Here is a 22,500-nt window from a genome sequence, read left to right as displayed (position 1 = left end):
GTGTTGGTGAAAGTTTAAGAAATGTACAACTGTCGTTTCAGCTCTCTGGTGCTCCCTGCTGGCAGTATCACTATACTGTCCTCATGTTTCACAAAAATAGTTTTGAGAGACGTTGTCAGTTTTTGTATGTTGCTTAAATCCTCCAAAGCGGTTGGCAGTAAACATCAGGTCACGGTACGCCACGGAGTCAATGAGCTCGAGTTGAAAAAGAAAAAGCTTACAGCTCCTGGTATTCCCAGGCGGTCTCCCATCTAAGTACTAACCAGGCCCGACCCAGCTTAGCTTCCGAGATCAGACGAGATCGGGCGTGTTCAGGGTGGTATGGCCTTAAGCAATTAGTGCAGGCGCAAAACCAGGTTTTATACAGTAGGAGTGAGAAAGCTGCTGAGGCTCGACGTTACACTTTTAGAAAAAAAATCATTAGTTAGATATAAACGGCAGTAATTGATTCAGTAGGACTCCTTATCCATGTAAACGATCATTGTGACATCTGAATTCATTAATTATGTAAAATACACTGCGTGTGCGTGTGATGTTAAATGTTTGAACCAAGGTTAACGGTTAAAGTGTCAGAGAATGGGTGGTGATTTTTTGACGTCCTCCCATGATCTGAAGTGAGCGTGCGTGTTTGTGTTGGTGAAAGTTTAAGAAATGTACAACTGTCGTTTCAGCTCTCTGGTCCTCCCTGCTGGCATTATCACTATACTGTCCTCATGTTTCACAAAAATAGTTTTGAGAGACGTTGTCAGTTTTTGTATGTTGCTTAAATCCTCCAAAGCGGTTGGCAGTAAACATCAGGTCACGGTACGCCACGGTAGGCCACGGAGGCAATGAGCTCGAGTTGAAAATGAAAAAGCTTACAGCACCTGCTATTCCCAGGCGGTCTCCCATCCAAGTACTAACCAGGCCCGACCCTGCTTAGCTTCCGAGATCAGACGAGATCGCGCGTGTTCAGGGTGGTATGGCCGTAAGCATTAAGTGCAGGCGCAAAACCAGGTTTTATACAGTAGCACATAAGGAGTGAGAAAGCTGCTGAGGCTTGACGTTACACTTTTACAAAAACAATCATTAGTTAGATATAAACGGCAGTAATTGATTCAGTAGAACTCCTTATCCATGTAAACGATCATTGTGACATCTGAATACATTAATTATCTGAAATACACTGCGTGTGCGTGTGATGTTTGAACCAAGGTTAACGGTTAAAGTGTCAGAGAATGGGTGGTGATTTTTTGACGTCCTCCCATGATCTGAAGTGAGCGTGCATGTTTGTGTTGGTGAAAGTTTAAGAAATGTACAACTGTCGGTTCAGCTCTCTGGTGCTCCCTGCTGGCAGTATCACTATACTGTCCTCATTTTTCACAAAAATAGTTTTGAGAGACGTTGTCAGTTTTTGTGTGTTGCTTAAATCCTCCAAAGCGGTTGGCAGTAAACATCAGGTCACGGTACGCCACGGTAGGCCACGGAGTCAATGAGCTCGAGTTGAAAAATAAATAGCTTACAGCACCTGGTATTCCCAGGCGGTCTCCCATCCAAGTACTAACCAGGCCCGACCCTGCTTAGCTACCGAGATCAGACGAGATCGGGCGTGTTCAGGGTGGTATGGCCGTAAGCATTTAGTGCAGGCGCAAAACCAGGTTTTATACAGTAGCACATAAGGAGTGAGAAAGCTGCTGAGGCTTGACGTTACACTTTTACAAAAACAATCATTAGTTAGATATAAACGGCAGTAATTGATTCAGTAGGACTCCTTATCCATGTAAACGATCATTGTGACACCTGAATTCATTAATTATCTGAAATACACTGCGTGTGCGTGTGATGTTAAATGTTTGAACCAAGGTTAACGGTTAAAGTGTCAGAGAATGGGTGGTGATTTTTTGACGTCCTCCCATGATCTGAAGTGAGCGTGCGTGTTTGTGTTGGTGAAAGTTTAAGAAATGTACAACTGTCGGTTCGGCTCTCTGGTGCTCCCTGCTGGCAGTATCACTATACTGTCCTCATGTTTCACAAAAATAGTTTTGAGAGACGTTGTCAGTTTTTGTATGTTGCTTAAATCCTCCAAAGCGGTTGGCAGTAAACATCAGGTCACGGTACGCTACGGTAGGCCACGGAGTCAATGAGCTCGAGTTGAAAAAGAAAAAGCTTACAGCACCTGGTATTCCCAGGTGGTCTCCCATCCAAGTACTAACCAGGCCCGACCCTGCTTAGCTTCCGAGATCAGACGAGATCGGGCGTGTTCAGGGTGCTATGGCCGTAAGCAATTAGTGCAGGCGCAAAACCAGGTTTTATACAGTAGCACATAAGGAGTGAGAAAGCTGCTGAGGCTCGACGTTACACTTTTACAAAAACAATCATTAATTAGATATAAACGGCAGTAATTGATTCAGTAGGACTCCTTATCCATGTAAACGATCATTGTGACATCTGAATTCATTAATTATCTGAAATACACTGCGTGTGCGTGTGATGTTAAATGTTTGAACCAAGGTTAACGGTTAAAGTGTCAGAGAATGGGTGGTGATTTTTTGACGTCCTCCCATGATCTGAAGTGAGCGTGCGTGTTTGTGTTGGTGAAAGTTTAAGAAATGTACAACTGTCGTTTCAGCTCTCTGGTGCTCCCTGCTGGCAGTATCACTATACTGTCCTCATGTTTCACAAAAATAGTTTTGAGAGACGTTGTCAGTTTTTGTATGTTGCTTAAATCCTCCAAAGCGGTTGGCAGTAAACATCAGGTCACGGTACGCCACGGTAGGCCACGGAGGCAATGAGCTCGAGTTGAAAAAGAAATAGCTTACCGCACCTGGTATTCCCAGGCGGTCTCCCAGGCGGTCTCCCATCCAAGTACTAACCAGGCCCGACCCTGCTTAGCTTCCGAGATCAGACGAGATTGGGAGTGTTCAGGGTGGTATGGCCATTAGCAATTAGTGCAGGCGCAAAACCAGGTTTTATACAGTAGCACATAAGGAGTGAGAAAGCTGCTGAGGCTCGACGTTACACTTTTACAAAAACAATCATTAGTTAGATATAAACGGCAGTAATTGATTCAGTAGGACTCCTTATCCATGTAAACGATCATTGTGACATCTGAATTCATTAATTATCTGAAATACACTGCGTGTGCGTGTGATGTTAAATGTTTGAACCAAGGTTAACGGTTAAAGTGTCAGAGAATGGGTGGTGATTTTTTGACGTCCTCCCATGATCTGAAGTGAGCGTGCGTGTTTGTGTTGGTGAAAGTTTAAGAAATGTACAACTGTCGGTTCAACTCTCTGGTGCTCCCTGCTGGCAGTATCACTATACTGTCCTCATGTTTCACAAAAATAGTTTTGAGAGACGTTGTCAGTTTTTGTATGTTGCTTAAATCCTCCAAAGCGGTTGGCAGTAAACATCAGGTCACGGTACGCCACGCTAGGCCACGGAGGCAATGAGCTCGAGTTGAAAAAGAAAAAGCTTACAGCACCTGGTATTCCCAGGCGGTCTCCCATCCAAGTACTAACCAGGCCCGACCCTGCTTAGCTTCTGAGATCAGACGAGATCGGGCGTGTTCAGGGTGGTATGGCCGTAAGCAAATAGTGCAGGCGCAAAACCAGGTTTTATACAGTAGCACATAAGGAGTGAGAAAGCTGCTGAGGCTCGACGTTACACTCTTACAAAAACAATCATTAGTTAGATATAAACGGCAGTAATTGATTCAGTAGGACTCCTTAGGCAAGGCAAGGCAAGGCAACTTTATTTATATAGCACTTTTCATACACAAGGCAGACTCAAAGTGCTTCACATATAAACATTGTCATACAATAAAATAAAATAATAATAGATAAGTAAAAGAAAAACATATGCAAAGAAATGGGTAAATTAAAAAGGCATTTTAGTATTAAAATAAAAAATAGAGGCAAAGTTAAAAAGCTTTTTAGAAAGTGCAATGTATTTAAGATTTTAGCAGAAGGCTATAGCAAACATAAAAGTCTTCAGTCTTGTTTTAAAGGTGCTCAGAGTTGGGGCAAGTCTTAAATCCTCTGGGAGTTTATTCCAGCTATTTGTTGCATAGTAACTAAATCCTGCTTTCCCATGTTTTGTGTTTACTCTGGGGATAATTAACAGATTGGTCTCAGAGGATCTTAGTGGTCTAGAAGGCTGATGTAGTGGAAGCATATCAGTTAAATATTTTGGGCCTAAACCATGTAGGGATTTATAGGTTAGCAACATGATTTTAAAATCAATTCTCTGACCTACAGGAAGCCAATGTAACGATTTCAGAATTGGTGTAATATGATCAAATTTTTTGGTCTTTGTTAGAACTCTAGCAGCAGCATTCTGAACAAGCTGAAGCTTCCTCAGAGTTTGTTTTGGGAGACCTGTGAGGAGACCATTGCAGTAATCAAGCTTACTAGTGATAAAGGCATGTACAAGTTTTTGTAAGTCTTCGGTGGACATGAGCCCTCTAAGTCTTGCTACATTTTTAAGGTGATAATATGCCGATTTTGTAACTGATTTGATGTGACTGTCAAAATGTAAATCTGAATCCATGATAACCCCTAGATTTCTGGCTTTGATTGAGGTTTTCAGGGACAGAGAGTGAAGGTGTTGGGTTACTTTAAGCCTTTCCGTTTTAGAACCAAATACAATTATCTCTGTTTTGTCCTCATTTAGTTGAAGGAAATTTCGGCACATCCATTCCTTCACTTGCTCAATGCACTGGCACAGCAGATCTATGGACCGATAGTCATTTGGTGATAGCGATACATAGATTTGCGTGTCATCAGCATAGCAATGATGGTCAATATTGTTATTTTGCATGATTTGCCCTAGTGGGAGCATGTAGATGTTGAATAAAGAGGGTCCTAAGATCGAACCTTGTGGTACTCCACATGTCACGTTGGTTGATTCTGATACAAAGTCGCCAATGGAAACAAAGTAGTTCCTATTTTGTAGGTAGGACCTGAACCAATTTAAGACAGTGCCTGAAAGCCCCACCCAGTTTTCTAACCTTTCCAGAAGTAATGTATGGTCTACAGTGTCGAATGCAGCACTGAGGTCAAGTAGCATTAGTATTGAGGTTTTGCCAGAGTCTGTGTTAAGACGGATGTCGTTTACAACTTTAATAAGGGCGGTCTCAGTGCTGTGCAGGGGTCGAAATCCTGATTGGAAGGTGTCATAGCAACCAGTTGATGCCAGGAAGTGATTTAGTTGCTGGAGGACAACTTTCTCAATGATTTTACTTATGAAGGGTAGATTTGATATTGGTCTGTAGTTGTTAATAATAGAGGCATCTAGGCTCCGCTTTTTTAAAAGGGGTTTAATAACTGCAGTTTTCAAAGCTTTTGGGAACTTGCCTGACTGGAGAGAGTTGTTAACTATCTGCAATATGTCTACTGCTAGGCAGTCGAAAACATTCTTAAAGAGGTTGGTAGGTATAGTATCAAGGCAACAGGTGGATGGCTTTAGTTGTGTCACAGTTTCCACAAGATTTTGAGAGTCTATAACATCAAAGCATGCCATCCTTGCCACGTAATTTTTGCCTGAACAGGGTGGTAGTCCAACATTTTTGTTTGACGTGGAGATATTGATGGCGCGTCTGATACCTTCAATTTTATCAATATAAAAAGCTGCAAACTCATTGCATTTCTGCGTGGAATGGAGATCAGGTGGAATTTCTGTTGGGGGGTTGGTCAGTCTGTCAACAGTTGCAAATAGGGTTTTTGCATTATTAGTGTTGGTTTTAATGATATTGGAGAAAAATGTTTCTCTAGCATTTTTTAAGTCTAAATTGTAGGCACGGAGGCTCTCTTTATAGATATCATGGTGAATATGAAGTTTTGTTTTACGCCAGATGCGTTCAACCTTCCTGCATTCTTTTTTCTGTGCTGTTACAGAAGCAGCTTTTCTCCAGGGTGCCTTTTGCTTTCCAGAAATCGTTTTAACCTTATAAGGTGCAATGATATCTATGACTTTCAAAATTTTCAAATTAAAGTTTTCTACAAGATCATCAGCAGAACATGGGTTTAGAGGTGGTAGCAAGGAGATGGCCTTTTTAAAAAGTACATTAGAATCTTCATTGATATACCGTTTTTTGACAGTGTTTGATTTTGTCTGTATGTCGGGAATAAAAGATATGTTAAAGAAAACACAAAAGTGGTCAGACAAGGAAGGATCAGTCACAGAGAGATCAGAAACATTGAGGCCCTTTGTGATAACCAGGTCTAGAGTGTGCCCCTTACAATGAGTAGCCTCTTTCACATGTTGAGACAGTTCAAATGTGTCCAAAATGGTAAAAAGTTTTTTGGCACACTTGTCATTCAAATCATCAGTATGAAAATTGAAGTCACCAGTTATAACTAGACAGTCAAATTCTGTGGAGATGCTAGACAATAATTCTGTGAAGTCATCGAAAAAATGTGCAGAATATGTGGGTGGCCTGTAAATAATTAATAGGAGAACTCTGGGGGAGCATTTCAATACAGCACTAAGGTATTCGAACGATGGAAAATCACCAAATAACATCTGTTTCCCCTGAAATACATTTTTAAATATAGCAGCAACCCCTCCACCTCTTTTTCCAGATCTACATGCATCAAAAAAGTTATAGTCGGGAGGAGCTGTCTCTATCAGAACGGTTGCACTGTTATTTTGTTCCAGCCATGTTTCAGTTAAAAACATAAAATCCAGTTTAGAAGTGTTAATAAGATCATTAACTAAAAATGATTTGTTATTAAGAGACCTCACATTAAGTAGAGCCATCCTGATGGTGCTGTTGATAGGCTTTAAGGTTGTTTTTGGTTTGGAGGCAATAGATATGAGATTTGTGAGGTTAGCAGTGTGTCTAAGTTTCCCTTTGTTTACTCTCTTAGTGGTTACAGCATGAATGCGAAAGTTGCCCTGCTTTGACGTAGGCAACCTTGGGTTCAGCAGATTATGAGAAACTTCCTTTATACTGTGTCTACGGCTGAACCCTTTTTTGTCTCAGTAATACTCAGGACTACTATCAGTACGGTGGTGGGGGTGGGGCGCCATCCTCCTGGGTGTTAGCGTCCTGCGGCCATGACGTGGCGATGCTATCATTGACACAGATGCAAGTTTGATGCCAGCATATTCCAGTTTCTTAAATTCGGCTGGAAAATCGCAAAGGGAGACATCGGAGACTCTATCCCAGCTGGAGTTGTTGTTGTGGCTATGGGAGAGATGAGGCTGGAGGTCATCGTCGATGGGGGAATGCAGAGGAGGGGGGTGGCCGTTCCTCGCCAAGCCAGCATCAGCGATGGGGGAGGGAACAGTGTTGATGGCGTCGGGCGGGCTGTTGTCTCTCTTCAAGGTCTGTGGGCTGTCTGCTATCTGTGTGTCAGATAGTGGCAGAGTAGTTGTGTGGGGTCCTTATCCATGTAAACGATCATTGTGACATCTGAATTCATTAATTATCTGAAATACACTGCGTGTGCGTGTGATGTTAAATGTTTGAACCAAGGTTAACGGTTAAAGTGTCAGAGAATGGGTGGTGATTTTTTGACGTCCTCCCATGATCTGAAGTGAGCGTGCGTGTTTGTGTTGGTGAAAGTTTAAGAAATGTACAACTGTCGGTTCAGCTCTCTGGTGCTCCCTGCTGGCAGTATCACTATACTGTCCTCATGTTTCACAAAAATAGTTTTGAGAGACGTTGTCAGTTTTTGTATGTTGCTTAAATCCTCCAAAGCGGTTGGCAGTAAACATCAGGTCACGGTACGCCACGGAGTCAATGAGCTCGAGTTGAAAAAGAAAAAGCTTACAGCACCTGGTATTCCCAGGCGGTCTCCCATCCAAGTACTAACCAGGCCCGACCCTGCTTAACTTCCGAGATCAGACGAGATCGGGCGTGTTCAGGGTGGTATGGCCGTAAGCAATTAGTGCAGGCGCAAAACCAGGTTTTATACAGTAGCACATAAGGAGTGAGAAAGCTGCTGAGGCTCGACGTTACACTCTTACAAAAACAATCATTAGTTAGATATAAACGGCAGTAATTGATTCAGTAGGACTCCTTATTCATGTAAACGATCATTGTGACATCTGAATTCATTAATTATCTGAAATACACTGCGTGTGCGTCTGATGTTACATGTTTGAACCAAGGTTAACGGTTAAAGTGTCAGAGAATGGGTGGTGATTTTTTGACGTCCTCCCATGATCTGAAGTGAGCGTGCGTGTTTGTGTTGGTGAAAGTTTAAGAAATGTACAACTGTCGGTTCAGCTCTCTGGTGCTCCCTGCTGGCAGTATCACTATACTGTCCTCATGTTTCACAAAAATAGTTTTGAGAGACGTTGTCAGTTTTTGTATGTTGCTTAAATCCTCCAAAGCGGTTGGCAGTAAACATCAGGTCACGGTACGCCACGGAGTCAATGAGCTCGAGTTGAAAAAGAAAAAGCTTACAGCACCTGGTAATCCCAGGCGGTCTCCCATCCAAGTACTCACCAGGCCGGACCCTGCTTAGATACCGAGTTCAGACGAGATCGGGCGTGTTCAGGGTGGTATGGCCGTAGACAATTAGTGAAGGCGCAAAACCAGGATTTATACAGTAGCACATAAGGAGTGAGAAAGCTGCTGAGGCTCGACGTTACACTCTTACAAAAACAATCATTAGTTAGATATAAACGGCAGTAATTGATTCAGTAGGACTCCTTATCCATGTAAACGATCATTGTGACATCTGAATTCATTAATTATCTGAAATACACTGCGTGTGCGTGTGATGTTAAATGTTTGAACCAAGGTTAACGATTAAAGTGGGCAGTAGCTCAGGAGGTAGAGCGGGTTGGCTGGTAACCTGAAGGTTGTTGGTTCGATCCCCGGCTCCTCCTAGCTGAGTGTCGAGGTGTCCTTGAGCAAGGCACCTAACCCTGACTGTTAGCTCCCGACGAGCTGGCTGTCGCCTTGCATGGTTGACTCCGCCGTCGGTGCGTGAATGTGTGCGTGAATGGTGAATGTGAGGCAATATTGTAAAGCGCTTTGAGTGGCCAATGGTTAGAAAAGCGCTATATAAATGCAGTCCATTTACATTTACATTTAAAGTGTCAGAGAATGGGTGGTGATTTTTTGACGTCCTCCCATGATCTGAAGTGAGCGTGCGTGTTTGTGTTGGTGAAAGTTTAAGAAATGTACAACTGTCGGTTCAGCTCTCTGGTGCTCCCTGCTGGCAGTATCACTATACTGTCCTCATGTTTCACAAAAATAGTTTTGAGAGACGTTGTCAGTTTTTGTATGTTGCTTAACCCTTATAAGGTGTTCGGGTCTGTGAGACCCGTTTTCAGTTTTTAGCTTTATAAAAGTGATACAAATAATTATTTTTTTGAACTAAGATTCATTGGCTTTGGCTCATTTTCTGTGAGGAACATGAATCAGAAAACATTTTTAATGACACCCCCCTGTATACCCCCCCATCACATTTATATTACACACAGGGTGTTCGGGTCCAGTCGACCCAGAGCTGTTTAAGTGTGGAAATCATAGGTTCTGTGCACCCTAATTTTCCCTTCTTCCTCTCTGTGTGTGTGTGTGTGTGTGTGTGTGTGTGTGTGTGTGTGTGTGTGTGTGTGTGTGTGTGTGTGTGTGTGTGTGTGTGTGTGTGTGTGTGTGTGTGTGTGTGTGTGTGTGTGTGTGTGTGTGTGTGTGAGAGAGGGGGAAAGAGAGAGGGGGAAAGAGTAAAGCAGGTGAATGGGCCCTTGGTGTGAGCACCCACAGTGTGCACCCACTGTTTGCAACCTTGTGCATCCCGCACAAGGTTGCAAAATTGGAGCACCCAACACTATCAAGCTTGGGGACCTGACACTATAAAAAAGCTCTGTCAGCGTGGTTCCATACCACAACTGATAAAGATGGCAAAGCGATTCTCTGTTCAGACTGCCCTACAGTTGATATTTGAAGAGACAGAGGGTTTTGATGGTGATGCAGAGGAAATAGTTTCGGAAAGTGAGGATAACATTTCAGAGTCTGACACCAAGTTTGAAGAGGAGGATGAGCATCAGCCAGCTCCGAAACGTAAAAGAGCCTCAGGACTAGCCCTTCAGCAGCCAGGACAAGCCTGCGAGCAGCAAGCCCCAGGACCATCCCGTGAGCAGCCAGGACCAGCCCGCAAGCAGCCAGCCCCAGGAACATCCCATGAGCAGCCAGGACCAGCCCACGAGCAGCCAACCCCAGGACCAACCCGCGAGTAGCCAGCCCCAGTACCAGCCCGCGAGCAGCCAGCCCCAGGACCAACCCGCGAGCAGCCAGCCCCAGGACCAACCCGCAAGCAGCCAGCCCCAGGAACAACCCGCAAGCAGCCAGCCCCAGGACCAACCCGCAAGCAGCCAGCCCCAGGACCATCCCGCAAGCAGCCAGCCCCAGGAACAATCCGCAAGCAGTCAGCCCCAGAAACAACCCGCAAGCAGCCAGATGTAGGACCAGCCCGTCAGCCAAAAAGAAATGCTGTGAAGTGTGTGGACCCATGATGGACAGAAAAACACAATATACATGCAACCAGTGCAAAAAATACATATGCAATACACACACAGTGAGACTCTGCCCTTCATGTGTGGTATAGTCTGATATACGTATAATGGCAGGGTTCAAAGGCTTTAATGTGTTGTTCAGACAGATGTTATTGAGTATGTTTCAATTTCTAATGATGTTGATTATTTCCCAGTTATGCCTGTTTTATGAGGCATTTCCTTATTTTGTTGCATTTTAATACAAAAAGAAACAAAAACGAGTGGCACCTCTATTCATAAATGTGATTTAACAAAGGTAAAGGGATCAAATTTAACATATGTGTTGTTTATATTACTTGCAATTGGGTTGAGGTAACCATTTGGTGAGTATTTAAAAAAAAAGTTAGATTATGTTGAATTAAAAGGCCTAAAATGCAATGGGTCCACCAGACCCAGCAGCACCTCCTGTGTAACAAAAACACGAACACCCTATGAGGGTTAAATCCTCCAAAGCGGTTGGCAGTAAACATCAGGTCACGGTACGCCACGGAGTCAATGAGCTCGAGTTGAAAAAGAAAAAGCTTACAGCACCTGGTATTCAAAGGCGGTCTCCCATCCAAGTACTAACCAGGCCCGACCCTGCTTAGCTTCCGAGATCAGACGAGATCGGGCGTGTTCAGGGTGGTATGGCCGTAAGCAATTAGTGCAGGCGCAAAACCAGGATTTATACAGTAGCACATAAGGAGTGAGAAAGCTGCTGAGGCTCGACGTTACACTCTTACAAAAACAATCATTAGTTAGATATAAACGGCAGTAATTGATTCAGTAGGACTCCTTATCCATGTAAACGATCATTGTGACAACTGAATTCATTAATTATCTGAAATACACTGCGTGTGCGTGTGATGTTAAATGTTTGAACCAAGGTTAACGGTTAAAGTGTCAGAGAATGGGTGGTGATTTTTTGACGTCCTCCCATGATCTGAAGTGAGCGTGCGTGTTTGTGTTGGTGAAAGTTTAAGAAATGTACAACTGTCGGTTCAGCTCTCTGGTGCTCCCTGCTGGCAGTATCACTATACTGTCCTCATGTTTCACAAAAATAGTTTTGAGAGACGTTGTCAGTTTTTGTATGTTGCTTAAATCCTCCAAAGCGGTTGGCAGTAAACATCAGGTCACGGTACGCCACGGTAGGCCACGGAGGCAATGAGCTCGAGTTGAAAAAGAAAACGCTTACAGCACCTGGTATTCCCAGGCGGTCTCCCATCCAAGTACTAACCAGGCCCGACCCTGCTTAGCTACCGAGATCAGACGAGATCGGGCGTGTTCAGGTTGGTATGGCCGTAAGCAATTAATGCAGGCGCAAAACCAGGTTTTATACAGTAGCACATAAGGAGTGAGAAAGCTGCTGAGGCTCGACGTTACACTCTTACAAAAAAAATCATTAGTTAGATATAAACGGCAGTAATTGATTCAGTAGGACTCCTTATCCATGTAAACGATCATTGTGACATCTGAATTCATTAATTATCTGAAATACACTGCGTGTGCGTGTGATGTTAAATGTTTGAACCAAGGTTAACGGTTAAAGTGTCAGAGAATGGGTGGTGATTTTTTGACGTCCTCCCATGATCTGAAGTGAGCGTGCGTGTTTGTGTTGGTGAAAGTTTAAGAAATGTACAACTGTCGGTTCAGCTCTCTGGTGCTCCCTGCTGGCAGTATCACTATACTGTCCTCATGTTTCACAAAAATAGTTTTGAGAGACGTTGTCAGTTTTTGTATGTTGCTTAAATCCTCCAAAGCCGTAGGCAGTAAACATCAGGTCACGGTACGCCACGGAGTCAATGAGCTCGAGTTGAAAAAGAAAAAGCTTACAGCACCTGGTATTCCCAGGCGGTCTCCCAACCAAGTACTAACCAGGCCCGACCCTGCTTAGCTACCGAGATCAAACGAGATCAGGCGTGTTCAGGGTGGTATGGCCGTAAGCAATTAGTGCAGGCGCAAAACCAGGTTTTATACAGTAGCACATAAGGAGTGAGAAAGCTGCTGAGGCTCGACGTTACACTTTTACAAAAACAATCATTAGTTAGATATAAACGGCAGTAATTGATTCAGTAGGACTCCTTATCCATGTAAACGATCATTGTGACATCTGAATTCATTAATTATCTGAAATACACTGCGTGTGCGTGTGATGTTAAATGTTTGAACCAAGGTTAACGGTTAAAGTGTCAGAGAATGGGTGGTGATTTTTTGACGTCCTCCCATGATCTGAAGTGAGCGTGCGTGTTTGTGTTGGTGAAAGTTTAAGAAATGTACAACTGTCGGTTCAGCTCTCTGGAGCTCCCTGCTGGCAGTATCACTATACTGTCCTCATGTTTCACAAAAATAGTTTTGAGAGACGTTGTCAGTTTTTGTATGTTGCTTAAATCCTCCAAAGCGGTTGGCAGTAAATATCAGGTCACGGTACGCCACGGAGTCAATGAGCTCGAGTTGAAAAAGAAAAAGCTTACAGCACCTGGTATTCCCAGGCGGTCTCCCATCCAAGTACTAACCAGGCCCGACCCTGCTTAGCTTCCGAGATCAGACGAGATCGGGCGTGTTCAGGGTGGTATGGCCGTAAGCAATTAGTGCAGGCGCAAAACCAGGTTTTATACAGTAGCACATAAGGAGTGAGAAAGCTGCTGAGGCTCGACGTTACACTCTAACAAAAACAATCATTAGTTAGATATAAACGGCAGTAATTGATTCAGTAGGACTCCTTATCCATGTAAACGATCATTGTGACATCTGAATTCATTAATTATCTGAAATACACTGCGTGTGCGTGTGATGTTAAATGTTTGAACCAAGGTTAACGGTTAAAGTGTCAGAGAATGGGTGGTGATTTTTTGACGTCCTCCCATGATCTGAAGTGAGCGTGCGTGTTTGTGTTGGTGAAAGTTTAAGAAATGTACAACTGTCGGTTCAGCTCTCTGGTGCTCCCTGCTGGCAGTATCACTATACTGTCCTCATGTTTCACAAAAATAGTTTTGAGAGACGTTGTCAGTTTTTGTATGTTGCTTAAATCCTCCAAAGCGGTTGGCAGTAAACATCAGGTCACGGTACGCCACGGTAGGCCACGGAGTCAATGAGCTCGAGTTGAAAAAGAAAAAGCTTACAGCACCTGGTATTCCCAGGCGGTCTCCCATCCAAGTACTAACCAGGCCCGACCCTGCTTAGCTTCCGAGTTCAGACGAGATCGGGCGTGTTCAGGGTGGTATGGCCGTAAGCAAATAGTGCAGGCGCAAAACCAGGTTTTATACAGTAGCACATAAGGAGTGAGAAAGCTGCTGAGGCTCGACGTTACACTTTTACAAAAACAATCATTAGTTAGATATAAACGGCAGTAATTGATTCAGTAGGACTCCTTATCCATGTAAACGATCATTGTGACATCTGAATTCATTAATTATCTGAAATACACTGCGTGTGCGTGTGATGTTAAACGTTTGAACCAAGGTTAACGGTTAAAGTGTCAGAGAATGGGTGGGGATTTTTTGACGTCCTCCCATGATCTGAAGTGAGCGTGCGTGTTTGTGTTGGTGAAAGTTTAAGAAATGTACAACTGTCGGTTCAGCTCTCTGGTGCTCCCTGCTGGCAGTATCACTATACTGTCCTCATGTTTCACAAAAACAGTTTTGAGAGACGTTGTCAGTTTTTGTATGTTGCTTAAATCCTCCAAAGCGGTTGGCAGTAAACATCAGGTCACGGTACGCCACGGAGTCAATGAGCTCGAGTTGAAAAAGAAAAAGCTTACAGCACCTGGTATTCCCAGGCGGTCTCCCATCCAAGTACTAACCAGGCCCGACCCTGCTTAGCTTCCGAGATCAGACGAGATCGGGCGTGTTCAGGGTGGTATGGCCATAAGCAATTAGTGCAGGCGCAAAACCAGGTTTTATACAGTAGCACATAAGGAGTGAGAAAGCTGCTGAGGCTCGACGTTACTCTTACAAAAACAATCATTAGTTAGATATAAACGGCAGTAATTGATTCAGTAGGACTCCTTATCCATGTAAACGATCATTGTGACATCTGAATTCATTAATTATCTGAAATACACTGCGTGTGCGTGTGATGTTAAATGTTTGAACCAAGGTTAACGGTTAAAGTGTCAGAGAATGGGTGGTGATTTTTTGACGTCCTCCCATGATCTGGGCCCCGTTTCCCGATAACGATGGATCTTCGCTCGTACGATCATTCTCACGATGGATCTTGCGATCCATCGATAATTTCTTTGGAGCGTTTCCCGAAACTCCTCGTAACGTGAACGCGCATTCGCTGCACTCACGACGTCGTAGGATTGTAACTGTCTACTGACACGGTGCTGAAATGGGCTCCGTAGGAGGGGGAGACGCAGGAATGTCGCAGGAAAATTGTTTTAAAAAGGGTTAAAATATATCCCCATCAAGGACAACAGCAGAGTAGCCTACGAAAAAAATAGACTGCAATTATATGAATGCTAAAGACATTAAAACACAATTGATTAGGCTTAAACCGACATATATCAGTCCTAATCCTGAATGCACTGTGCGTTTCACGGCATTTCCCCCCCTGAAATAATTCCATGTGACAAAAAATTAAAAATAGCTTGTGTGACAACTACATTTATCTTAATGGGCTGATTTCTGAAACATGCTTTGCGCAGCAAAGAGAGCCGACTTAATCTGATTCCGCAAGGGTTTCCTTGATTGATAATTTGATTGGCTATAAAAGCCCCTCCGGAAATAGGGTAAGGCCTCTAGAAAATGGCGGACAAAGGGAAAAAGAGGAGGTATATGTTTAAGGCAGAAGAGATTAACATTCTGCTGGAGGAGGTGGAGGCCAACAAAGGCATATTATTTGACCGCTTCAAAGGTGCCCACACCAACAAGCAAAAAACTAAGAAGTGGGGAGAAATAGCAGAGAGAATGACTGCGCTCACTGGCATCACTAGGTCCGATGTGGATGTCCGAAAGAAATGGCAAGACTTTGTAAGTCTAACGAAAAAGAAAGCGTCTGAATGTCGACAGCAAACTAATTTGACTGGTGCCGGGGTGAACACGGCGCAGGCCCTCAACGACGAGGAAGAGCGAGCCATGGCCATCATAGGCTTCTCAGCCTCCCGCGGCATCCCCGGGGGAATGGATATCCATGCAGGTATCCCTGAAGAGGGAGATCCTTCACGTGAGGAATTGCAGGAGGAGGATGAACCCAGGATTGCCCACCAGTCCACCTCGGCTGCCCCCACCTCCCTACCCGTCATGACCGCACCGTCCACCTCGGCTACCATCTCCACCCCTTCCACCGCCTCCACTGCCACCGCCTCCATCGTTCGTGGCTGCCAATGCAGCCAAGACCTGGTGGAGTTGGAGAGGGAGAAGGTGGCTCTGCTGAGGGACGTGTGTGGTCTGCTCCGGGAATCCGCCGATTACCATAAAGAGGTGATTGTGCTGAAGAGGGCAAAGTTGGACATTATGGCACGTCAGCTTGCCCTCGAGGAGGAGACCCGGAGCAGCAAGGTGATATTTTTCAGTATATGCTAAACATATTTTCAGTATATATATATATATATATATATATATATATATATGCCTGTGTGTGTTTTGGGAAAGTTGAATGAACTGTGAACACGTTTTCATAAGGCTTTTTTGTTCTCTTTTTAGATGTGACGGGTAGGGAGGTGGGCCAGCCGAGGTGGACTGTTGGGGGATCCTGGGTTCCTCATCCTCCTGCCATTGCTCACGTGAAGGATCTCCCTCTTCCGTGATACCCGCATGGATATCCATTCCCCCGGGGATGCCATGGAAGACTGTATGGCCATGGCGCGTACTTCCTCGTTGTTGAGGAAGTTTGCTGTCGAACTTCGAACGCTTTCTTTTTCGCTCCACATCGGACCTAGTGTTGCCAGTGACCGCAGTTATGTCAGCTATTCCCCCCCACACTTCTTAAAATGTTGCTTGTTGGTGTGGGCATCTTTGAACCGTTTATTCTTTGAGTTTTGAAATAAAAAAACCTTTTTTCAAACATGATGTTCATTTGTCATTCTTTTACTGACGACGACGCAGTTGTAACAGTGTGAAAATCATGCAATCACTATGTTTCGCAATGTTTCTATCAACTGCAGCTGAACTATATGAACCACAATGGTCTCCACAAATGATATAGCACACTTCAGTGGCCGCAATAGATGAGCGCCTCTGTTGCTTTTATTGTCGTGCAAAATATGTGCATGTTTTGGGGTTAAGGCTGTTAAAATTACTCTTGGTTTAAATCCTTGAAAGGAAAAAGATGTCTGGCTACATAGCATCATTAAAAAGTAGGTTTAAATATAGGGCTACTTCTATATAATAATAATAAAGACTATAGGGCCTAATACATGTGGAAACACCGGCAATTAGTTTGATATAGGCCTACCCTTAACAAATTAACTGTTTAACATAACCTAGTGTCTGACTGATTGTTAACGTGTTGATAGTGTTGTGGAGGTATGACGCATTTAATTAACATTATTCGTTGGCAGGTTGTAGTAATTAGTCTCGGAACATAGGCCTATATAGTGCAAGGGGCCATGCAGGCTACGTCAGTGCAAATAATGGCTGGTAGACAGCGTGTGCTAGCGCTCCGTGAGCAAGAGAGAGAGAGAGAGAGAGACAGAGAGAGAGAAAGAGAGAGAGTCCGAGAGGCCGAGAGGCCGAGGCGTCCCCGGAGTCGCCTTGTTGCAATTAATGCTCAAATCCGGGACAACTTTGACCCCCTCGAGGTCTACAATGACTTTGCAGTCATCCAGCGCTACAGGCTGCCCAGGGAGCTGATCAGACAGCTTCTTGGGACGATCAGCGAAGACCTGAGACGCGCAACCAGGAGGAACTTTGCGCTCACACCGCAAGTACAGCTCTTGGCCGCCCTCAGGTTCTACGCCACAGGGAGCTTTCAGCAGGTCGTCGGAGATGGCCAGGGCCTGTCCAAGGCGTCAGTCTGCAGGTCGATCCAGGCAGTGACGTACAGCCTCCTCCGACTGGTTCCGCAGCACGTCCATTTCCCCACCAGGGACGAGATGCGGGCGACCCAAGAAGATTTCTTTCGGTCGTTCCGCATCCCTCAAGTGGCCGGAGCCGTGGACGGAACCTTAGTTCCCATTCTGACGCCCCATGTGGATGCCCATGTGTTCATATGCCGGAAGGGATATGCCGCTGTGAATTGTCAGGTGGTGTGCGACCATCAGGGCATCATCCTTGATGTCGTGGCGAGATGGCCTGGGAGCACACACGACTCCTTCGTCTTCCGCGAATCCTCCATCGGCCGGCTGGCTGCAGCCTCCAGGGGAGAGTGGCGGCTCCTCGGAGACAGTGGATATCCTCTTCGCCCTCACCTCTTCACACCTGTGAATAACCCGGGAGACGTCCGTGATGAGGAATACAACGAAGCCCACCGTCTGGCCCGGTGCATCGTTGAGCGCACCATCGGGAGGTGGAAGTTGCGCTTCAGATGCCTTCACAAGTCAGGCGGAGGGCTCCAGTTTTCTCCAGCCAAGTCATGCGCCGTGATTTGTGTGACGGCTATGTTGCACAACATTGCAGCTAAGGCTGGGGTGGCATTGCTTGAACCGGAGGACGTTGAGGACGATGACGATGAGGAAGATCGGTGTGAGGACGGCCTCCCTCATAACTACGCGGCTGGTTTTCTTGCGCGTCGAAGAGTGATTGAGACTTTTTTTTAACCCCCTCCACCCTCCCTCATGTCACTAAACATTCATCCCAGCCTTCATCCCAGCCTTTTGCCTGCTCCTTTGCTTGTTTTCTATAATTTTTTTTATTTCTTTTTTTTTTTGTTAATTTTTGTTATTTCTTTATTTTTTATTTTTTTTAAATGTTTTAATTTAATTTTTTTTTTTACATTATTTTATGCTACGTTTTATGAGTAGCCTATGTCAGTCTGTACAAATCCCCCCACTTTCTCTCACACATTTTGAGTGCCCTGCCTGCGCAAACATTTTCTGGACTGTCCCGTTTTATTTTGGCCATTTTAACATCTTTATTAATAAATTAATTAATAATCTTTATTAATTACCAAACTAAGAACATAAAGGCGCAATGCGTTTTAATAAAACGCATCCAATAGACGGAATGTCCGATGGTGTCGCCACTGAGGCTATAGCTCACGATGCTCTTAGCGTCCTACGAGTACCTACGAGCACCCCTTGAGTACTCGTTAGCTACGAGCGTTTTCAAGACGTTCGTTCCCCACGATGCTTTCGGGAAACGCGGTGAAAACTCTACGATGCCCTTTCGACGCACTTCACGATCCACTTAGGCTAACGACGCTTTCGGGAAACGGGGCCCTGAAGTGAGCGTGCGTGTTTGTGTTGGTGAAAGTTTAAGAAATGTACAACTGTCGGTTCAGCTCTCTGGTGCTCCCTGCTGGCAGTATCACTATACTGTCCTCATGTTTCACAAAAATAGTTTTGAGAGACGTTGTCAGTTTTTGTATGTTGCTTAAATCCTCCAAAGCGGTTGGCAGTAAACATCAGGTCACGGTACGCCACGGAGTCAATGAGCTCGAGTTGAAAAAGAAACAGCTTACAGCACCTGGTATTCCCAGGCGGTCTCCCATCCAAGTACTAACCAGGCCCGACCCTGCTTAGCTTCCGAGATCAGACGAAATCGGGCGTGTTCAGGGTGGTATGGCCGTAAGCAACTAGTGCAGGCGCAAAACCAGGTTTTATACAGTAGCACATAAGGAGTGAGAAAGCTGCTGAGGCTCGACGTTACACTCTTACAAAAACAATCATTAGTTAGATATAAACGGCAGTAATTGATTCAGTAGGACTCCTTATCCATGTAAACGATCATTGTGACATCTGAATTCATTAATTATCTGAAATAAACTGCGTGTGCGTGTGATGTTAAATGTTTGAACCAAGGTTAACGGTTAAAGTGTCAGAGAATGGGTGGTGATTTTTTGACGTCCTCCCATGATCTGAAGTGAGCGTGCGTGTTTGTGTTGGTGAAAGTTTAAGAAATGTACAACTGTCGGTTCAGCTCTCTGGTGCTCCCTGCTGGCAGTATCACTATACTGTCCTCATGTTTCACAAAAATAGTTTTGAGAGACGTTGTCAGTTTTTGTATGTTGCTTAAATCCTCCAAAGCGGTTGGCAGTAAACATCAGGTCACGGTACGCCACGGAGTCAATGAGCTCGAGTTGAAAAAGAAACAGCTTACAGCACCTGGTATTCCCAGGCGGTCTCCCATCCAAGTACTAACCAGGCCCGACCCTGCTTAGCTTCCGAGATCAGACGAGATCGGTCGTGTTCAGGGTGGTATGGCCGTAAGCAAATAGTGCAGGCGCAAAACCAGGTTTTATACAGTAGCACATAAGGAGTGAGAAAGCTGCTGAGGCTCGACGTTACACTCTTACAAAAACAATCATTAGTTAGATATAAACGGCAGTAATTGATTCAGTAAGACTCCTTATCCATGTAAACGATCATTGTGACATCTGAATTCATTAATTATCTGAAATACACTGCGTGTGCGTGTGATGTTAAATGTTTGAACCAAGGTTAACGGTTAAAGTGTCAGAGAATGGGTGGGGATTTTTTGACGTCCTCCCATGATCTGAAGTGAGCGTGCGTGTTTGTGTTGGTGAAAGTTTAAGAAATGTACAACTGTCGGTTCAGCTCTCTGGTGCTCCCTGCTGGCAGTATCACTATACTGTCCTCATGTTTCACAAAAATAGTTTTGAGAGACGTTGTCAGTTTTTGTATGTTGCTTAAATCCTCGAAAGCGGTTGGCAGTAAACATCAGGTCACGGTACGCCACGGAGTCAATGAGCTCGAGTTGAAAAAGAAATAGCTTACAGCACCTGGTATTCCCAGGCGGTCTCCCATCCAATTACTAACCAGGCCCGATCCTGCTTAGCTTCCGAGTTCAGACGAGATCGGGCGTGTTCAGGGTGGTATGGCCGTAGGCAAATAGTGAAGGCGCAAAACCAGGTTTTATACAGTAGCACATAAGGAGTGAGAAAGCTGCTGAGGCTCGACGTTACACTTTTACAAAAACAATCATTAGTTAGATATAAACGGCAGTAATTGATTCAGTAGGACTCCTTATCCATGTAAACGATCATTGTGACATCTGAATTCATTAATTATCTGAAATACACTGCGTGTGTGTGTGATGTTAAATGTTTGAACCAAGGTTAACGGTTAAAGTGTCAGAGAATGGGTGGTGATTTTTTGACGTCCTCCCATGATCTGAAGTGAGCGTGCGTGTTTGTGTTGGTGAAAGTTTAAGAAATGTACAACTGTCGGTTCAGCTCTCTGGTGCTCCCTGCTGGCAGTATCACTATACTGTCCTCATGTTTCACAAAAACAGTTTTGAGAGACGTTGTCAGTTTTTGTATGTTGCTTAAATCCTCCAAAGCGGTTGGCAGTAAACATCAGGTCACGGTACGCCACGGTAGGCTACGGAGTCAATGAGCTCGAGTTGAAAAAGAAAAAGCTTACAGCACTTGGTATTCCCAGGCGGTCTCCCATCCAAGTACTAACCAGGCCCGACCCTGCTTAGCTTCCGAGTTCAGACTAGATCGGGCGTGTTCAGGGTGGTATGGCCGTAAGCAAATAGTGCAGGCGCAAAACCAGGTTTTATACAGTAGCACATAAGGAGTGAGAAAGCTGCTGAGGCTCGACGTTACACTTTTACAAAAACAATCATTAGTTAGATATAAACGGCAGTAATTGATTCAGTAGGACTCCTTATCCATGTAAACGATCATTGTGACATCTGAATTCATTAATTATCTGAAATACACTGCGTGTGCGTGTGATGTTAAATGTTTGAACCAAGGTTAACGGTTAAAGTTTCAGAGAATGGGTGGTGATTTTTTGACGTCCTCCCATGATCTGAAGTGAGCGTGCGTGTTTGTGTTGGTGAAAGTTTAAGAAATGTACAACTGTCGGTTCAGCTCTCTGGTGCTCCCTGCTGGCAGTATCACTATACTGTCCTCATGTTTCACAAAAACAGTTTTGAGAGACGTTGTCAGTTTTTGTATGTTGCTTAAATCCTCCAAAGCGGTTGGCAGTAAACATCAGGTCACGGTACGCCACGGAGTCAATGAGCTCGAGTTGAAAAAGAAAAAGCTTACAGCACCTGGTATTCCCAGGCGGACTCCAATCCAAGTACTAACCAGGCCCGACCCTGCTTAGCTTCCGAGATCAGACGAGATCGGGCGTGTTCAGGGTGGTATGGCCGTAAGCAATTAGTGCAGGCGCAAAACCAGGTTTTATACAGTAGCACATAAGGAGTGAGAAAGCTGCTGAGGCTTGACGTTACACTTTTACAAAAACAATCATTAGTTAGATATAAACGGCAGTAATTGATTCAGTAGGACTCCTTATCCATGTAAACGATCATTGTGACATCTGAATTCATTAATTATCTGAAATACACTGCGTGTGCGTGTGATGTTAAATGTTTGAACCAAGGTTAACGGTTAAAGTGTCAGAGAATGGGTGGTGATTTTTTGACGTCCTCCCATGATCTGAAGTGAGCGTGCGTGTTTGTGTTGGTGAAAGTTTAAGAGATGTACAACTGTCGGTTCAGCTCTCTGGTGCTCCCTGCTGGCAGTATCACTATACTGTCCTCATGTTTCACAAAAATAGTTTTGAGAGACGTTGTCAGTTTTTGTATGTTGCTTAAATCCTCCAAAGCGGTTGGCAGTAAACATCAGGTCACGGTACGCCACGGAGTCAATGAGCTCGAGTTGAAAAAGAAAAAGCTTACAGCACCTGGTATTCCCAGGCGGTCTCCCATCCAAGTACTAACCAGGCCCAACCCTGCTTAGCTTCCGAGATCAGACGAGATCGGGCGTGTTCAGGGTGGTATGGCCGTAAGCAATTAGTGCAGGCGCAAAACCAGGTTTTATACAGTAGGAGTGAGAAAGCTGCTGAGGCTCGACGTTACACTTTTACAAAAACAATCATTAGTTAGATATAAACGGCAGTAATTGATTCAGTAGGACTCCTTATCCATGTAAACGATCATTGTGACA

The 22,500-nt window shown here is 44.5% G+C and overlaps 18 non-coding genes and 2 pseudogenes across 18 annotated transcripts; all 20 read right to left on the bottom strand.

The window, feature by feature from the left end:
• Positions 1 to 214: 214 nt before the first annotated feature.
• Positions 215 to 333, bottom strand: LOC130395279 (5S ribosomal RNA). The gene has a single exon (XR_008898353.1). It is a non-coding gene; the product is annotated as a 5S ribosomal RNA (ribosomal RNA).
• Positions 334 to 854: 521 nt separating this feature from the next.
• LOC130401337 (5S ribosomal RNA) lies at positions 855 to 973 on the bottom strand. Its single transcript, XR_008903799.1, has one exon. It is a non-coding gene; the product is annotated as a 5S ribosomal RNA (ribosomal RNA).
• Positions 974 to 1,495: 522 nt separating this feature from the next.
• LOC130399824 (5S ribosomal RNA) lies at positions 1,496 to 1,614 on the bottom strand. Its single transcript, XR_008902321.1, has one exon. It is a non-coding gene; the product is annotated as a 5S ribosomal RNA (ribosomal RNA).
• A 529-nt stretch (positions 1,615 to 2,143) lies between these two features.
• On the bottom strand, positions 2,144 to 2,262 carry LOC130400661 (5S ribosomal RNA). Its single transcript, XR_008903139.1, has one exon. It is a non-coding gene; the product is annotated as a 5S ribosomal RNA (ribosomal RNA).
• Positions 2,263 to 2,791: 529 nt separating this feature from the next.
• Positions 2,792 to 2,922, bottom strand: LOC130396118 (5S ribosomal RNA; annotated as a pseudogene).
• A 529-nt stretch (positions 2,923 to 3,451) lies between these two features.
• Positions 3,452 to 3,570, bottom strand: LOC130400526 (5S ribosomal RNA). Its single transcript, XR_008903008.1, has one exon. It is a non-coding gene; the product is annotated as a 5S ribosomal RNA (ribosomal RNA).
• A 4,183-nt stretch (positions 3,571 to 7,753) lies between these two features.
• Positions 7,754 to 7,872, bottom strand: LOC130397106 (5S ribosomal RNA). The gene has a single exon (XR_008899711.1). It is a non-coding gene; the product is annotated as a 5S ribosomal RNA (ribosomal RNA).
• Positions 7,873 to 8,391: 519 nt separating this feature from the next.
• On the bottom strand, positions 8,392 to 8,510 carry LOC130396125 (5S ribosomal RNA; annotated as a pseudogene).
• Positions 8,511 to 11,013: 2,503 nt separating this feature from the next.
• On the bottom strand, positions 11,014 to 11,132 carry LOC130400754 (5S ribosomal RNA). The gene has a single exon (XR_008903228.1). It is a non-coding gene; the product is annotated as a 5S ribosomal RNA (ribosomal RNA).
• A 529-nt stretch (positions 11,133 to 11,661) lies between these two features.
• On the bottom strand, positions 11,662 to 11,780 carry LOC130394195 (5S ribosomal RNA). Its single transcript, XR_008897377.1, has one exon. It is a non-coding gene; the product is annotated as a 5S ribosomal RNA (ribosomal RNA).
• Positions 11,781 to 12,299: 519 nt separating this feature from the next.
• On the bottom strand, positions 12,300 to 12,418 carry LOC130401311 (5S ribosomal RNA). Its single transcript, XR_008903773.1, has one exon. It is a non-coding gene; the product is annotated as a 5S ribosomal RNA (ribosomal RNA).
• A 519-nt stretch (positions 12,419 to 12,937) lies between these two features.
• LOC130398979 (5S ribosomal RNA) lies at positions 12,938 to 13,056 on the bottom strand. Its single transcript, XR_008901518.1, has one exon. It is a non-coding gene; the product is annotated as a 5S ribosomal RNA (ribosomal RNA).
• A 529-nt stretch (positions 13,057 to 13,585) lies between these two features.
• On the bottom strand, positions 13,586 to 13,704 carry LOC130400508 (5S ribosomal RNA). The gene has a single exon (XR_008902990.1). It is a non-coding gene; the product is annotated as a 5S ribosomal RNA (ribosomal RNA).
• Positions 13,705 to 14,223: 519 nt separating this feature from the next.
• LOC130399739 (5S ribosomal RNA) lies at positions 14,224 to 14,342 on the bottom strand. Its single transcript, XR_008902239.1, has one exon. It is a non-coding gene; the product is annotated as a 5S ribosomal RNA (ribosomal RNA).
• A 4,683-nt stretch (positions 14,343 to 19,025) lies between these two features.
• Positions 19,026 to 19,144, bottom strand: LOC130400056 (5S ribosomal RNA). The gene has a single exon (XR_008902540.1). It is a non-coding gene; the product is annotated as a 5S ribosomal RNA (ribosomal RNA).
• A 519-nt stretch (positions 19,145 to 19,663) lies between these two features.
• Positions 19,664 to 19,782, bottom strand: LOC130400436 (5S ribosomal RNA). The gene has a single exon (XR_008902917.1). It is a non-coding gene; the product is annotated as a 5S ribosomal RNA (ribosomal RNA).
• Positions 19,783 to 20,301: 519 nt separating this feature from the next.
• Positions 20,302 to 20,420, bottom strand: LOC130395060 (5S ribosomal RNA). Its single transcript, XR_008898159.1, has one exon. It is a non-coding gene; the product is annotated as a 5S ribosomal RNA (ribosomal RNA).
• A 529-nt stretch (positions 20,421 to 20,949) lies between these two features.
• Positions 20,950 to 21,068, bottom strand: LOC130394298 (5S ribosomal RNA). Its single transcript, XR_008897470.1, has one exon. It is a non-coding gene; the product is annotated as a 5S ribosomal RNA (ribosomal RNA).
• Positions 21,069 to 21,587: 519 nt separating this feature from the next.
• LOC130394376 (5S ribosomal RNA) lies at positions 21,588 to 21,706 on the bottom strand. Its single transcript, XR_008897541.1, has one exon. It is a non-coding gene; the product is annotated as a 5S ribosomal RNA (ribosomal RNA).
• Positions 21,707 to 22,225: 519 nt separating this feature from the next.
• LOC130394672 (5S ribosomal RNA) lies at positions 22,226 to 22,344 on the bottom strand. Its single transcript, XR_008897807.1, has one exon. It is a non-coding gene; the product is annotated as a 5S ribosomal RNA (ribosomal RNA).
• Positions 22,345 to 22,500: the final 156 nt, after the last annotated feature.

This window comes from Gadus chalcogrammus, chromosome 12, assembly GCF_026213295.1.
Source record: "Gadus chalcogrammus isolate NIFS_2021 chromosome 12, NIFS_Gcha_1.0, whole genome shotgun sequence".
NCBI lineage: Eukaryota > Metazoa > Chordata > Actinopteri > Gadiformes > Gadidae > Gadus > Gadus chalcogrammus.
The sequence above is the reverse complement of the archived record's forward strand: the minus strand, read 5'-3'. Positions and strand labels throughout refer to the sequence as shown.